The following is a 17,010-nucleotide window of genomic DNA, read 5'->3' on the forward strand; positions in this document are numbered from 1 at the left end:
GACGAGGGGGTTGACCTTAACCCACCGACGATTCGCTGTGGCTTTCGACGTCTTCCACGAGATTCGAGTCGCACAATCCACGAGATTACCGTACAGGCCGTTACATTTGTCGTTACGAAACGCGACGGAACGACCGAGTCCGATCGGGCCGAGAGAAAGTCCGTTGGAAAGTTCGAGGAGACAGCGGCGAGTCGACGACGGGTAACGGTTTTCCGTGAGAGATCGAACCCTTCGACTGCGGATCGCTCGAAGATGCAAAACGCATCGACTCTATTTGGGACGGTGCCTGCGACCCCACCATCGGGGGCCAAGCTGATAGGCAAAACAGCCGGGAGAGGCGGAAGCGAGGCCCGGAGAGACACCGTGAGAATCTTTCTCGGAGTGTTCTTCTTCGCTGGTGGTGGCTTGTCGCTGGCTGCCTTTATTATAAATCTCCGATGATCGGGAGGAGAGGGTTTACGAGGTAGCGCAGGCTGTTTGAATAGGAAGAGCCCAGGTAATATGGCGTGCCCATTTGAATATACCTGGTTCAGCGAGCTCTGAGCTCTAGCCAGCTACCCTCGCTCCCTCTCTCTCCCTCTCTCTCTCTCTCTCCCTCTGTCTCTCCCTTACTCGGCCGCGTCGCGCTACCCGGTGGCAGTGGCCGGGTCGTTGCATAATTTAAAATTCAAGGGTGGCTTCGCGAGAGGGGAGAGGATGGCGAGAGCAAAGCAGAGAGATAGAAAGAGAGAGTGGAGCTGGCAGGAAGAAGGCGACAGGCCTGCGTAAAAAGGGGTGTAGGGGCGGAGAGGGTACGGGCTAGCGCGCAACCCTTCTCCAGCCGATCTGGAACAATAAACACCGTGGAAAGGGTGACCCCGTGGTATCGGACGGATGTAACCTTGCTCAGGTACGCGCGATTTTGCATAGATCTCCATACGTTACGTGTCCCCTTTCGCTCCTCGACTGGCGTTTAAAGGTCCAGGTATACGTCGGAACGGTGTCATCCCTATGGGAAAGTGTATGCAAACCATTGTGACCCCCGCGTCCGTCCGCTCTCTGCACCGCTCTGTGCACCGCTCTCTGCACGGTTCTGCCCCGCAAACACCGCGACGAGGTAGAAAGATCACACCCCTGAGATAGATGCTCGTCTCCGAGGCATCATCGTCGAACCGTAAGCACGGATGCTAAAACCCTTTGCTTCCCACCCTCCTTCGCCCTTCTGCCGGAACTCCCTTTCTCTTTCCCTCTCGCTCCCGCTCCGTCGTTCTATGACCTCCGGCATCTCCGTCTCGCTCGCTCCGGAAGACAATCGTGCATACGTAAAGAGTCCGTCTATCTCGAGGTGCATTCTCGAGTCGATGGTTCCTGGTTCGGGACCAATCGCCGCGAAACCGTGCTATACTGGAAAAGGTAGGGGCGGTGGGGAGCTCGAGGCATTGTTAGGCAAAGGTGTAACCGACCAACGATTGCACGGAGGTTTTTCCCGAGACCGTTTTTTCCCCGGCTGCAACGACTCAGCTTCGGTCTGGAGGAGTCTCAACGGAATTCGATTTCGGGTGCCGCGATTGAACTGGGCCGTTTTCGAGTGAAACGGTCGAGCTGGGACGTGAAAGGTCGAGGATCCAGGAAGATGGAGGAAGCAGGAGTCATAGGGCAGCTCGCGGAAGACCGCGAGGACCGGCACGAGCCGGGCAGGTGTAGCGGCGCGCGGCCCGAGTCCTTTGCACCTGATGAAATTAAAATAAACGCAGTCATCTCATTTTCATCCTCATTAGTATACGAGGAACAAGTGGGTTAACGGCTTCCTACGAGCAGGAGAGACTCGGGGCCCGGGCCGTCTCTCCCCTGTCCCTCTTTCTCTCTCATTCTCTCTCTCTCTCTCTCTCTCTTTCTCTCCGTCGCTCCGTCTCCGTTGCTCGTTTGCTCGTCGACGGGGTAAGGGAATCCCGCATAACATTAAAACTGCTTAAGGCCTCGGCTCTCGCCTCCTCTCGTTTCCACCTTCCGCGGTGGCAGGCCGCCTCCCGGTGGAGGTTTTCTCTGCGACACGCGTCCCGCCGATTCCTCGATCGGCCGGGCCTCGGTGCTCTTTTGTTTCGAGGTCGGCAAAAAAGATTGCGTGCTCGAAATCCCTTCGGCGGCAGCGTTCGCGCTCGTTGCGCAGCGTCGAACCTCTCACGGTCGCGTGCCAACTAACCACCTATGAAACAGCCCGTGCCGAGCAAACCTATGCTAATGTATGCCGCGTATGCACCGTCCGTCTCTCCTACTCTGCTTCCCACTCTCTCGACCTGCCCGCTTTCTTTCACCGCACGCCCCCTCTTTCCCGCCCTTTCTCTCTTTCTACGTAGGTGCACGTGCTAAGCATTCCCGCGCAAACCGGCCGTCTCGCGTTTCCACCTTTCCGTGAAGGTTCGACGTCGAGGCCCGCTCGTTTCCACCGATTTCAGGCCCGGGACTTTCTGACGCGCTGAAAATCCCGTCGCGAGTGTAGGAAATCGGAGCCCGATATCGTTTGGTTCGATATCGAAAATCAGAGGGGCCCCCGGTGTATTCTATTTAAACGATAGGAAAATGATAAAGCGGTGATTAATGGTGGCGCGCGGAAGGTGAAGGATTAATGGGGGACTGGGGAGCCGCGGCTACCAGATCGGTGGACGGTATATAATGCTAATGCGAGTTGACCGGTGAATGCGAAAGCCCGTTACACACTGTTGCTCGGGACCCGAGCTGGTAACTTCATTAACCGTGACAAAACGAGACGCGCGGTTTCATAGAAGAATGCGAGTTGACGTCTTACTGAACCGGCGCGATCCGAGCCGGGAAACCCGAGAGCACACCGCCAGCAGCCGGTAATGTATGCGCGTGTTTGTCATTACGCGCGCTTAATAAATTCCCTTGCTCCGCCGCGCTGCACCGTACCGCGCCACGCTGCACCACGCCGCACGCGATTTATGCGTCTTCGAACGAAAATTAATTCGCTCTCGCCCGGCTCGGCGATGCGTCATTTTCGTGACTGCGACGCCGGGACCCCGTCACTTTCGCATTTTCTCTCGCCCCGTGGAAACCAGCGTGATCCATTGATCACCAGAAATTTTTTTACTGCACCCGTGCACCGCGGTTTAACAAGAATCGATCCGAAGTTTGACCTTTTAATTCTCTTCTAGAAGTCACACTTTTCGCTTCCGAGATATTTTTTCTGAAATTTCTGATCATTAATGCTTCATGATACTAAAGGTGATCTGAATATTTTTTTTAATGTATCGAATTTGTTTTCATGATGTCTTTTGTTCTGACAAATACGTTAAACTTATATACTACAGATCAATTAATGCATTAAGTTAAATTTTTGTGACTTGCAGCTTCTTTCCTTATAGTCACAGAATTGTCCTATAAAAAAATTCGAACGTGTGTAACATATACAACTTTGTATTGATGTAATTGCTAGTTTAACCCTTAACCGAACATTAATCACTGCCAGTTATTTTATCAATTATTTACCTTATCAGTGAGTATTATATATTTCCAAATTAGCGAATGCATGTAAATTTACGTCGAAATATTGTAAATCTAATGAATTCAGGATTTGTTGAATGTTAAGGTTATGTTAAGGGCTGCTTTCTCTTTCGAACACGTGCAAAATAAATATCGGAAGTGTTCGTTTTGCAAGCAAAAATGTTGAAATAACTTAAAGCGATCAAATATACTTGAAATAGTAAAACAGATGACATAACCCGTGCACCGAGCAAATACTGTTCTGAGATACATTATTCAACTACTTTTAAAAAGCGTATAATGGTTAACAGCGCATTGTTTACTTTCACACGTTCGCTCCCATGTAAAAAGAGCTCAGATGTATCTGAAAACTCAAAGAACGACAATCGCGTGTAACTGATACACAATCTCGAGTCATCGAAGTTGGTTGACCAACGGCTACGTTTTACTTGCATTAAACTTTGAGCCAACAAGAGCGGCCACGTGGCCGGTTTTTAAACATCAAGTAAAATTTTTAAGTTCAATATTTTCTCTTTTCGATTATTTTTGTTAGAAATAAGTATTTACAAAATGTCGGTGGGTTCAGTGAAAATTGTAACAGTTGCCAGACATTTTTGCGAATCTCTATATTCCACGTAACTGGAAGAGGTCGATCGCTACGATACTCCGTGGAGCATCTCGAGCTAAGAAACTACCCTCGAGCTTCGCAGAACGTTCTACTGCGGATAAATTCGGAGCGGTAGGCCAAGAGGATTCTCCGTGCCGTTATGTACGCGAAGATCAGAAAACTGGCGGCCGATGTCGCGTAGGATGCACGAGCGGCTTCGTCCAGCAAAAGGTGGACGTGTGGGTGCGTCGCTAACCACGGAGTTGGGTCAGCTAGATGGAATTCTCCAGCGTGTGGGTCAGAGGATCGCCTCGCTCGGGGCCCGAAACGCTCGCACACTCGCCGGCGCCTCTCCTCTCGTGTTTCTCGTGCGAGCGAGACCTGCCTTTCGAAATAACGGAGCTCCTCGTTCCCGTGTTTCCGAAGTTTTTCGTCCTCCCCTAACTCTACGTCCCGCAACGCTGTTCGATGAATTCCTTGATGCCAGCATAAGCGAAACCCGGTTTCGATTTTTCATGAGACTGGCTGCCAGATTGCAATAGGCGTTATTAAAAACGGAATCGATTCCCGGACGCGTCTCTGCTTACTCGCGAGCGTACGTAACCGATGCACTTTTCCCAGCGTTATGAGTTCCGATCGTTTTGTTATTTCAATTATTTAAACGAAAACAATTACGAGGGGCCAGCTGGGATTCCGATGGTGGCCGGCCGCGCGTGTCGGCCGACAGGTAAATTGAATTCGTTTCGGGCAGAAGTCGGGCGCGAGGAAAAAGAGCGCGGGCCGATTCTAATGAAATTATTGGAACGCTGGCCGAGACCAGGCGCGCTGGATCTCGCGGCGCTCAACAGTCGCGCGCCATTATCGTTCGGCCCGATTGCCGCCTAATAGGCGAAATTAATTGGAACGCGCGCCGGCTTAATAAACGCTATCGCCGCGAACGAGCTCCCCGCGTTCGGCGAGGCGTCGTCGCGTCGCGTCGGTGTAATCGTCGCCGTCGGTTAGCCGTCCGACGCCGGCGAAGAAGCGACTTTCCCGTCGAGCCAACACAACCAGCGACCGCGTCCGCGGTATTCATAAATTAGAGTGATAAGAACCGGGATGGATTTCTCGGAGAGCGAATTAATCTCGCTGGTTTCCTCGTCGAACCAGCTTGAAGAGTTGTTTCAATTAGTACGACTTCCTTGGAGAGGAGAAGCATCTCGCTGGCGACCTCGAGAGGATCGTTGCGATCGAACCGGAGGTTCTTCGATCGAAGGTGGACTCGATTTTCACTCGCGAGGACGGACCCGGGTGTGACGTCTATCTCCTGACTGACGAGGCATGAAACGCCGTCAGATAACGAGACGGGAAAGGACATTCCGGTAGGCTTTTCGACCGAGAAACACGGCGATCAGGGTCTCGCAGGCCGCGGCTGTCTTCGAAAACCGGAGACGAGCGGTCTCGGATGGATCTAACCAATGCGGATCGAATTAGTCGTGTCGGTTGCCTCTGGATCACCGTTTCAGTGAAACAGTCGACAAAAATCGCGGTCCAGTAACAAATATAAAATGAAAGCAATACTTTATCCGTGTGATTATTATATGTAGTCGGAAAGTCTGTGGACACGTCACAATAGCTACAAATTTTGATAACCTAAAACCGTCAGGAGAATCGCAGAATTGCAGTAAGTGCATGCAGATCCGCAGTCCAAGGCCAGGAATAAGATAAAAATAAAATATCCCCGCATCTATTATTATGCACGCGAAACGAAGATCAGCGAGAGGAATTAGCAATTACAAATGCAGCTGCTTTTTTTTATATATTTAAACATCTTCCTACCGAATATTGAATCTATTATCGTGTGCATATATGCCGGTAACTTATGATGGATTTCGAACATCGGGAGAAATCGCAAAAATGCAGTCAACTTATACAGATGCGCGATCCAACACTAAAAATAAAATATAAACAAACTATTGGGACAAATCAGAAATTACGAACCTACTTATCTTAATTATCATATACAGAGTATTCCAGGATTTTTTGGTCAAACGATGTCAGCATATTCTGATAGCAAAAATAAGCATCCTTAATATAGCTTTATTAAAAAGTTGTAAAAAGTACGAAATAATATTGGACTGATTAGGAACATTTATTTAAAATTAAACGAATTAGTGAACATTGTTTGGATAAATAAATACAGATAAAAGAAATGCCACTAACATACTTTCACATCGAACGAAATTCAGTCCGTTATTGTTTCATATTTTTCTTATTACTGTTTGATAAAACATTTCTAAATATACGTTTATATAACATATTATTCTTAATTTTGCTCGTAGAATATGCTGATACCGTCTGACCGTAAAAAACGAAGATAAATGTTAGGAACGTCCACAATCTTGTTAATCATCAAATTAAAAATCAACAACAGAAAACGACGAAAATAAAAAGGAAGAGAAAACATGATTATTTTCATAATAAAAGGAATTCAGTGACTGCCTGTGCGCTGAACATCTGACGATGGTTCGTAGATGCCAGTAGCCTGTGAATCGCTCGTAACGTCCGAGAATGCGCGCACGTGTAGGTCGCTAGGTGTCCCGGGTCGCGGTCGCGCTCGGTTTGCGAAAAAGATTATATAAAATTAGCGCTTCGACGAAGCTAAACAAATGTCGGCAGAGTGGCGCGGCGTATGCCGGCCAGGTGGACGCGCGTGTAAATATTACGTCGATAAACATTCGCGCTTCCGAAAGGACCCCACCGTGGCCCATCGGGCCGTTCTTTATCCCGGGCGTCCTCGGTCTTCGCGCCTTCTCGTTCCTCGCCACCTCCTCGCTCTTCCTTCGTTGTTCCTCCACGGCTCGCGGATTAACGCGGCCTAGCCGAGAGACGACAAAGCGTTCCTCACCGCGCCGCCTCGCCGACGTGTCCTGCGAACAGAGCATTACCGGTTCAGCGAGTGGCGCGAGAAACTACCGCTACGCTCGCTATCTCGAGGCGTGCTCGAGAGTTCTCGGCTTCCTGGACACGCGAGAAAATTTAAAAGCCGGACGCTGCCAGCCGCGTCCCGCCAGCTTCCAAACAGACCTTACGTAACTCTCGAGGTAATTGTGTCGATAAGGATTCCTGCCGGCCGAGACGCTGGGAAAAGGAGCTCTTTGCTCTCGGTATTGCTTTGAATCCGATCCTAGGGACGATCCGTTCGAACGAAGTTGTAGAGAAGGAGGTAGAGGATCCTTTTTGCTGCCTCTCTTCGCAGTGTCACTTGTTAGTGGGCTTTAGGGGAGCTGGGAGGGTGCCTCGTAGGGTGACACGCACCTTTGTTCAGTTTAGAGCTTCTTCCTCTAAAAATCTAGCTCCAGAGACCGCGTTGAATCTTGATTCTCAATTTGACGCTTTGATTAGGACCGGCGGATTGTATCACAGCTTTTCATTTCGGAAATTTACGTTTAAAATCGGTTGTCTGGTTACGACCAGGTGCTTTTCATTGCTGGGAAGACGACGAGCTAAAGGAATGCGATTGTGACTTGTTGTTAGACGCACATGTTAGTCTAAGTCACATTGTTAGCTAAACTGATTACCAAGGAGTGAAATACAAGAATTATTATTATTTGACCAAAATTGTTGAGATGATTTACAGTTCAATTACCTTATAATTTCGTTCATTTGGCTTTTTAGCATTTCAGTATATATTTGTAAATTACATTTTAAGCATAAGCTAGAATTTTCGAAAAGTAACTTACGTCACTATGATTGTTACTGACTTATACGTCAATTTGTGAATCAATGATTGAATATAAAGTCGTCTTTGTTTATATAAAAACATAGTGCCTTCGAAGTGTCACGATAGTTTTTTAGTCTCCTTCAGTTTCACGCGTAGTGGGCGTGGCTTATTGGCCCTTGGCGAAATGCTCTAGGGAAGAATTTTAGTTTCCGGCTAAGGAAAATTGGTGGAAATTGGGAACGAAAGGAGGTAAATCGTTCTAAAGAGAACGCAATCGCGACTGACGGCAAGACGAGCACGATAAAGACGTTTCCTGCGGACTAGGAAGTCCTCGAGGTGGCAGGTGTATAGACGACGCGTCGCCTCGCCAAGTACAGGTCTTTGTGAGTCGGTCTCTAAAAATAGCCGACCGCGATGCTGCGAAAAATCACTGTTTTTACGATAATTACCGTCACTTAGTGGCCCGGCTCCTTTCATCGCGCCTCGCAGCCAGCGTCCACGCGCGACGACGCCTCTGTCATCCGACCGAGGGACAAGCTTCGTCTAACTATCCTAGGCACGCCAAGGCGTGACCAGGCTCATTATACAACGCGGATGCCAGACGCGATCCGATTTATCTTTCAATTATCTCCCTGTACGGTGCTACTCCGTTCCGATGACAATAGGGAATTCGGGGGCCGGGTAACTGACAAGCTTCCAGTCGACGATCGCGACCCAGTTTTGCGCCTCGATTCTCTTCGAGCTTCTATCCGGCCCGATATCGTCACCGCGTTTCCGTTTCGAACGAAAATCGAACTTGACAGAAACTAGGAGAAATAATCCTTCGTTGATTAAAATCGCTGGGAATTTGCTGAACCACCAAAGCATTGTTCCAGCGATTCAATCATTTCTTTGGAAATACGCTGACTAACACATTATTGTGTACACAAACTGTCTGGCTCATAAAAGTGATGATGATACCACCAATTCATTAACACTTTGACTGACACGTGAATTACCTAAGAAATGTCAGAAAATTAAGATACTTTATTTAGTTTTGTTTCTGTAATATTTTCGATATTGGTACGTTTTATAGATCCTATTAGAGCAAATAATTCTGCGACTCGGATATAGATGATACAGCAGCGAAAGTGTAAACTGATCGTTCATGATCGGGTGATCGTACTTTAAAGATGATTGTAACTAACAGCGCGTAACAGCTTATTGTTATTCATGTTTATAGTATATTGCAACTTTACAGAAACTAGAACTTAACGTTTATGGTATCATTATAATAAGGATTTCAAAAGAGACTGCAACAGCTAACTGGTTATATGTACTTGCATGCAACAGAACTGTTAACCTCCTTTTTAATATAACACAGTTATTGGAAAACTCATTGTTGAGCTTACGACAGTTAAAGTGTTAAATAGCTAAAGAGGATAACCGCTGCATCAAGAATTCTCGCGGTTAATTGATAAACTCTGCTCGAACTATTACGATTTCCAGTCCAGTGCGAAATTGTTTTAACCTTTTGCACTCGAGTGGTGACCCCAAGGTACCACTGAAAATTGTTCTATCATGTCTCAAAATAATTTGTAAATTATTATAGCTACCAGTGTTTAAGAAACTATTACCCGCAACTGTTGTACGAATCACGTGACTCAATTTCATATGTATAATATGCGATAAGTTATACAAAATGGAAATACCGTAAATCAGAGAAACTACAATATGTTGGAATTCGAGGTAGAATGGCTCCGAGTGCAAAGGGTTAATACATAAACGACGAATCACCGGTGAAATCCTCCATCGCTCGCGATCCGCGCATAGACGATCGAAGTGCAGCGCCGAAGAGTTCGTTATTAAGAGATTGAAATCTCGTAAGAATCCTGGAAACGAACGCTGTATCTCGAAAGGAAACGCGATTTGCAGTGGGCGTGCGACCCGCGACAGGGTGCACCGGCCGGGGTCTGGAAACGCGCGGCGTGTAAACTGTCCAATAAGTAAGAAGCCGAACACGGGGCCCGGGCCCCGTAGCCCTTCGTTTCTTCTTGTAGTTTGCGCCGTTGGCTGGCTGCCTGCGTTTCATAACGTACGGCACACGTATCGAAGCGGGAGGGCCCGAGAGACGCCACCGCCGCTATAAAGAATATCCGAGAGACCGAGAATAAAAGCGGCTTGACTTATTTGAACCACCACGACGGACGGAGAAAGAAACGGAGACAGGGCCGGGACACGGGGGCCGAGAACGAGAGACGGACGAGGCAAACAGACGCGAGCGAGACGGAACGATATGGAAGGGATATATCTGTTGGGGTTGGGAAGACAGAAAGAAACGCAGAGAGAAAGAGAGAGGGAAAGGAACAGAGAAAGAGGGAGAGAGAGAGAGAGAGAGAGAAAGCTGGGCCCACAGGCCGAACCGGCCGCGAGAGGCCTCGCTCTGCGACCAACTGGGGACCAACAGCCGCAGAAGCGGTGGCCGAATACTGCTATATTGCTCGACCTTTGCGATCCGAGCACGCGTGCCCACACACGTCGGAGATCGCTCGCATTCGTATCGGACCTGCAACCAGGGGCCCGATTCCTCGTATCGATCCGGAGCGGTCCTTCGCCCCCGATTCGCTGAATCCTGTTATCGACGCTACCGGACCACAAACTCGGCCTTCTTTTGCTCGCCACTCCGGTCCACTGCCGCTTCTGCCAGAAAACCCAATAGGCTTATCAATTAAGTTTTCGAACTACCCCTGATTGTTCCTTGATATTGCGCGGGCTCTGCGCGCCGCATTTATCAGAGCGTTGTTTCCGCACAACTCAAGATAGAGGAAACAATGTAACGGGAACGTAGAATTTTAGCAGCGAACTTCTACTAATTTATGCACCAGCGATCTTCAACGATGTAGCTGAACTTCGTGCAGTGATACGTTCACTACAGTGTACTTTTATCTACGTCTCAAACTTACGGGTACAACTGTGAGAAGTTACATCCTCGTAGATCTGTAAGCGACTTCTTTAACGAACTTTTCAGTGTACGTCACAAACATTCGTTTTTTTTTTCTCGATTTTGCACGAGTAATCGCACGAGTTTGAAGTTGTTGTCTTTAAAATGGAAGCGATAACGGCAGAAATATCCAGGTATTTAGCCGACGGTTCTTTCGGAGCCCAGCAAGGTAGACTAGCAAGGAGGCGTCGACGATGATTCGGCAGCTCGAAGTGGCGGGCGCGAGCCTTTTGTTGCGTCCCCTGGAGACTCCACCCTCGAATTTTCGAAAACCGAAGACGTTATCTGAGTTCGCGTTCCGACGTTATTCCAGCAGGATGAAATCGCGCCCATGGGGGAAAAGGTTTTCGATCGAGCCCCCGAGCGTATCGGGTCCGTGAGCCGAACCCGCGAGGGTCTCAGGTAAAAAGGAGAAAGGGCGAGAGGGAGAGAGGGAGAAAGAGAGGGAGAGCGAGAGATGAAGCTAGAAAGAGAGAAGGAAAGAGAAAGAGAGAGAGAGGAAGGGAGGGGGCTGGCATAAGTCTTCCGAAATAGCGGCTAATAATATGCGCGCGAAGTTTATGTCGCCGGCAGATTCATACGTCACGGCTTTATTGTGAGGCCTCGGCGAGGTCCGGGGGATCCGCGCGAGACGGCGTTTGCATAAAAATACGCCGGGTGATTGAGCACTTTAGAAAATTTAAGGACTATAGATTACGCCGAGGGTCGCGAGGGCCGCGACGGAAACAATGCCTCGTCGCGGCTTCCTGCGATCCGGACCGTTGCGGTTTCCGGCGCGATATCACTCTTTCCGTCGATCCTGCTCGCGCTACTCCACCACTCGTTCGTTTCGTTTTATATTTATTTTTGTCATCGGTATACACGAGCAATTATGTCCCCCGGCAACTGCAACTCCTCATCTAATTATTAAAAACGTGGTTAATACATTCTTTGACCTAAGGATATCATAAATGACTACCATGGACATTGTTCCGAAGAAAACGATAACAGTGGAAGGACTAACCCTTTGCACTCGAGTGGTGAATCTGAGGCAGAACTGAAATTATTATATCACGTTCCAAAATAATTTTTATACTAACAAAGTTTAGGTTTAAAAAATTGTTAACTGTAAAACTGTTGGTATGAATCACAAGAATCAATTTCATATGTATGAAATACCAACTTTATCACGTAAAATGGAGATACCGTAAGGTAGAAAAATTATTTTAGATTTATAATCAAAATGGCTTCGAGTGCGAAGAGTTAAAAGAAGCCTATCATGTTTTATCTTTGCAATACGTGTTATGAGAGATCGTGCCCTTCTGGCTTTCAATGTTGACGTAAAGTGACTGTTCTATAGAACAATCTACAATAATATACGTGGACCATCGCTGGGTTGACACTAAATTTATTGAGACTTAATATTTTAAGTTTAGGGTTGCTATCCTATAATTTCTATATCCTCGCAACCATTATAATAAAAATGTTCAAAGGTGTAAATATTTTTTCATCTAAGCAAACATTATAACAAAACTAGCGAAACGTCTATATATTGAGTACTTACGCATGAAATAGCGAATTTGTAAGTATATAGTAATTCAGAAAAAGCAATCTAATAAATAGAATCTTTTCATCATTATACAGGAACACGCGTTAATTATTGAAGTGATCCTCGAATTCTCCAACAACCGAGGTATAGCTCTCCAGCATCGATTTTCATTATCATATGAAAGAGAATAGAGCGCTAGCAAACAAGCATTTCCTTCCGCTCCGTGATTAATCTATTACTAAAGGCAGCCTCCAAGTAATTTTGTCGCCCGTGCTCGCTAGGCCGGCCGTAATTTATCGAGAGCGAGCCGAAACGTCTCTAATATTCTCGTCCGGCCAATCGGACGTCTCGATCTCGGTACTTCCAATTATGTCGGCCGAAGATGTCCTCGATACCCCCGTAGGAAAGCGAGGATAGGTCTCGGAAGGCCTCTGGTTCGCCGGGCCGAGCTGTGAGTGCGACCGATCGGAACGGGAAGAGAGAAATGAAGAGGGGTAAAAAAGAAAGAAGGAGACGAGAGCGGTTCCACCCCGCGGTGAGATCCGGTCGGTCAGATGATTATCGGGCATATAGGAAATTGAAAGGGTGTCTAAGGAGGTGTCTAGCGAGCAGTCCGCGGGGGCGGTTTTCTCGGCAGGGTGGCACTCGACTTATGGGGTCTTAAGGGTATTCGGACACCCACACGGAAAGATGCTGGCCGCCGATAGCCGGTGTGTGTGCCCACCTCGGATAATAGGTTCCACGGGTTTCAGAGGGCCGCAGAAGCCGGCCTTCTCCACGCTTCTTCGTCTCCACGGCTGTCTTAGCCTTCTTCCGAGCAGAGCGGAGGCCGATTCACCCATTCTTCCAGCTCCGCGCGGCTCCGCGCAGCACCGCTTCGATCTCTCTCACCTTCGCGCGCACCGTCAGGTGCACACCTCGCCGCGTTCACCGATCGCTATCTGCCAAATCACTATCAATCACTCGCTGATCCAGACACCGGACGCTCAATGAACCAACCTTCGAACCGATCCCCGCTAAGCCTCCTTTCTTCTCGCGATAAATAAATCGGACCGACGACTTTAACGATCGTGCTCCGTCTTTGTCGTTCCCTCCGAACGTCTCGCTCGCTCCTCGTTTCTCCAGCCGAGGGACAAAGCGGATTCGTGGAGAATTTTGCCTTCGAGGTCGTAGAAAGAGTCCGGTCTTAGCGAAACGCTGTTTTCGCGGTCGGTGTCCCTCTAGGTGTGCATCAGGTGGCACATTTTATTTCGGAGACTCGAATAGCTACCGAGATACGGCGAAAATTGGTAAGTGAATGATTTGAGAACACTCTCGAGCCATCTGAAATGTTGTAAAGCATGTTTATGCATTAATTTGTTTTTATTAAAATTATTGACTAAAGAGGAATGACTCTAATGTTCTGCAACTGATGCAGACAATTTTCATTTTCCAAATAAATTCCGCAGTTTACTTATGAGCGAGAGCGTACATATGACATAATTTGCACTCTGTTTCAGATACTGGTCCAATTATCCATTTGAAGTACCGGCTGATGAAAATTGCGGGAAAGTATTTTCCATGAGGAAAATCTGCTACCGGAAAAATTGCACGATAGCGAACGCGATTGTTTTCGGAATTCTGGCGCCCGGAAGAGGGTGTGAGCGGTCAGGTAACTCTCGTTAACGTGCACCGTGAAATTCGGCTTGGCTCTGCCGGCCTCATCATCGATCATGCGGTTGATGGGTTCCCCGAGACAATACGCCACCGGATCATCCAGCACGGAAGCCTCCGGCGAGAACGGCCCAGAGCCGCTCGTCAAATCGCAATTAGACGGACGATTTAAAAGAGATTTTTCATCCAGGAGGATGGGGAAGAACGGGCGCAGAGTTGCGCCGAGCTGCACGCCGAGGCCGCGCGCGAAATCGTCCGGAGAGCGGAAGGAGCGTGAAACCGCGTCGAATTTGGTTTTGATTCCTCGCCGGTGCCGCCATTAGCCTGGCCGATGGACGGGATCGTTTAGCGGTTGGACGGCGCGCAACGGCCCGAGACCGGACCTTTATTATTGTCGCGCCGATACTATCGACATGCGATTTATAAACGATCTAAATATCAGCCGCGCGACGGGGACCGTAGACCGCTCGGCCTGTTCGACAGCCGCGCGCCGATACCGCGGACAAATGCGCGCGCCTTGGCCTCTCTCGATTAAATCGTTCGACCGCTCGACATCTCGATGAAAAAGTGCTCTATTCTTACGCGCTACCTCTCGTTGCCGACCAGCGCTACCGGCTTCACCGGCTACTGATTTTCCTCGCACAGATCCTGTTGCCAAACTGCATTACAGAGATGCAGAAACTCCGACGATCTTGAACTTTTCTCCTAGTACTTCCTGGATGCATGGGTAATTTGTGCAACTATTTGAGAAGCTTGGTATCAATTTTTCGTAAGCCTCGTGTTGTAAATAATTTATTAATGATATTCAATCTTAAAGAACAAGAGAACAGCTTTAAAAGATTCTAGATGAAGAGGTAAAATTCGTGCAAAAATCTATTCAGTAATTCATTAACCCCTTGCACTATAATGAGTCAGACTCGTGATAAAAATTCCATGGAATAGGAATATTATTAATTTCTTCTAAATCGAAATCAAATTGCATTCTTCTGTTATGAAAGTTTAGGAAGAAAACTAAATAAAGATAATACAAGAAACAAAAATTATCTGGTTCTTTTAAAGGAAATATTAAGGGCAAATAAGTGTTAATCAACGCAACGTGAAAGAAGTCATAGTGCAAGGGATTAATGATATTCAATTTTGGAAACGGAAGAGCCGTTTTCTGGGTTAGACCTTCTTTTATAAAATAATAGATGAAGGGTTGATTCGTGTACATTGTTGGAAAAATCTGTAGAAATGATCCTCAACCCAAGTACACCAAGAGATTCTATTAATGATATCCTATCATGCGAAGAGTGAGGCAATTTTCTAGATGCGATCATATTTTGGAATATTACAGGTGAAGGAGAAAGTCGAGCAAGTTCTTGGCAAGATCGGTAACGATGCTTCCCAACCACTGTTCACCGTCCCGTTCCCTACCAGTAACATTTAGGATTGATTGATTCAATTTGTAGACTTTGATCGCCGCAGCTAGAAGGATGTCAGAAGCATATCGATTTAGACACGCTGCTAGCAGGGCGACCACGGTCCACTTACAAGGACCCGCAGCTTCTCTAACAAATGGCAGCAATCTTCCAGGCACCCTTCAGCAGCGAGCTAGAGGTGTCGAGCCGACAGGTGGGAAAGGTGAGTCGCAGCTCCGCTGATAATTGGGTGCAGAGGATCCAACCCCTTGGTGGCGGATCGGCTGGAGGGGACAAAGGCTCGCGAAATGAAGAGAGAGAGAGAGAGAGAGAGAAAGAGAGGGGGGGGCTACCTCGAGCAACCACGGGAAAGAAAGAGAGAGAGACAAAGATGTCGGTCGAGGTCACCTCGATCCGACGAAAAAGCGACTTCCTTGCCAGCTGCGCGAGTGGATCCGCCGGCGTAAAAAGGTGTCCGGTTTGGCAACGCGGTCGTCGCCCATTCACCGTTAACCCTCGGAGAGATAGGTTTGCGGGTTAGAGCGCGGGGTCCGAGCGACGTCTCTCGCGGGAGAGAGACTCTCCCGAAAGGAGAGAGTAAAGGTTAACGGGCGGGCCGTCGGGGGCCGATGGGGGAAAGGTCGGACGACGAGACTCGTTATTCCCTAAAACCGATGTCCCTGGCCGGACACAAGCGTACGATGATACCTGTGCGCATCGTGCTCTCTGTCCCTGTTCCCTCCGTCTCCCTCGCTCTCCACGTTTCTCTCTCTCTTTCCTGGACATCTTCTCTCCTGATATGGCCGGTCGTATCGCTGCGTTCGGTTACCAAACTGGACATAAATTAATCCCGTCAAATGTCCTCGTTCGTTAGCCGGCCCGGGACCCGACAGTCCCCAGCCTCCCCTGCACGCCCCACGCCCGCTAAGCAAGGTTAATCTTAACTTATAGGTATGAGGCTTGCGTAAGCCTGTCTTGTCCTGCCCATCCGGTCGCTCGCAGCTTCTCTCCTCGATCTCGCCTCCCCCCGCCTCTCCCTGGATCCACGAGCAGATCGGATCGATCGCGCCGCGGCGAGGCGTCTCGATCCAAACAACTCGGCTGTACAAATTTTCTTTCTTTCCAACCCGATCGGTCTCTTCTCTTTTACACCGCTATGCTTATTAGAGCGTGGCATCGCCTCGCCAAGAATCCACCTGGAAAAACCTCTCCTCTGCAAGCTGCTGTTAACGATCTCGCGGAGATCCGCTACGAGGAAATATTAGCTTGTCCAACAAGTCGTTCCGTGTTTCATTAACACGCACAATGCGAGCACGTGAAATTGTTAGATCGTGTAACAGGTTTCTGTAAAGGACCGGCTAATTCATGATCGATTTAACTTTCTTTTATTGCCTCGCGCGACAGTTTACGATCCTACTACTTATGCGGAGTATTAAGCAAATGTGACGAAACTCCTTTGGCTAATTTTTCTTCTATTAGTAAGATGATTTGCGTGAAAACTGAAAATATTTAACGCAGTCATGGAACGACGACATATTCTCGTAAACAATCTTGCAGACGTGGACAACAATGCTTGGCAGGCATGCTTGACGTGATAAGGGTTGGACGATATCTTGGTTCTTTTATTTTAAAACTTCGTGTGCGGTAGAAATGTATACTTAA

At 48.1% G+C, this 17,010-nt stretch overlaps 2 long non-coding RNA genes across 2 annotated transcripts in view; both read left to right on the forward strand.

The window, feature by feature from the left end:
- LOC144471409 (uncharacterized) overlaps window positions 1-14,423 on the forward strand; it is a 74,188-nt gene extending 59,765 nt beyond the window's left edge. Inside the window, exon 2 of the long non-coding RNA XR_013494270.1 lies at window positions 13,795-14,423. This is a non-coding gene — a long non-coding RNA (uncharacterized LOC144471409). The remainder of the gene's footprint in view (window positions 1-13,794) is intronic.
- A 704-nt stretch (window positions 14,424-15,127) lies between these two features.
- On the forward strand, window positions 15,128-17,010 carry LOC144471362 (uncharacterized). Its single transcript, XR_013494253.1, has 2 exons — window positions 15,128-15,571; window positions 16,300-17,010. It is a non-coding gene; the product is annotated as an uncharacterized LOC144471362 (long non-coding RNA).

This window comes from Augochlora pura, chromosome 6 (assembly GCF_028453695.1).
Source record: "Augochlora pura isolate Apur16 chromosome 6, APUR_v2.2.1, whole genome shotgun sequence".
Taxonomy (NCBI): domain Eukaryota; kingdom Metazoa; phylum Arthropoda; class Insecta; order Hymenoptera; family Halictidae; genus Augochlora; species Augochlora pura.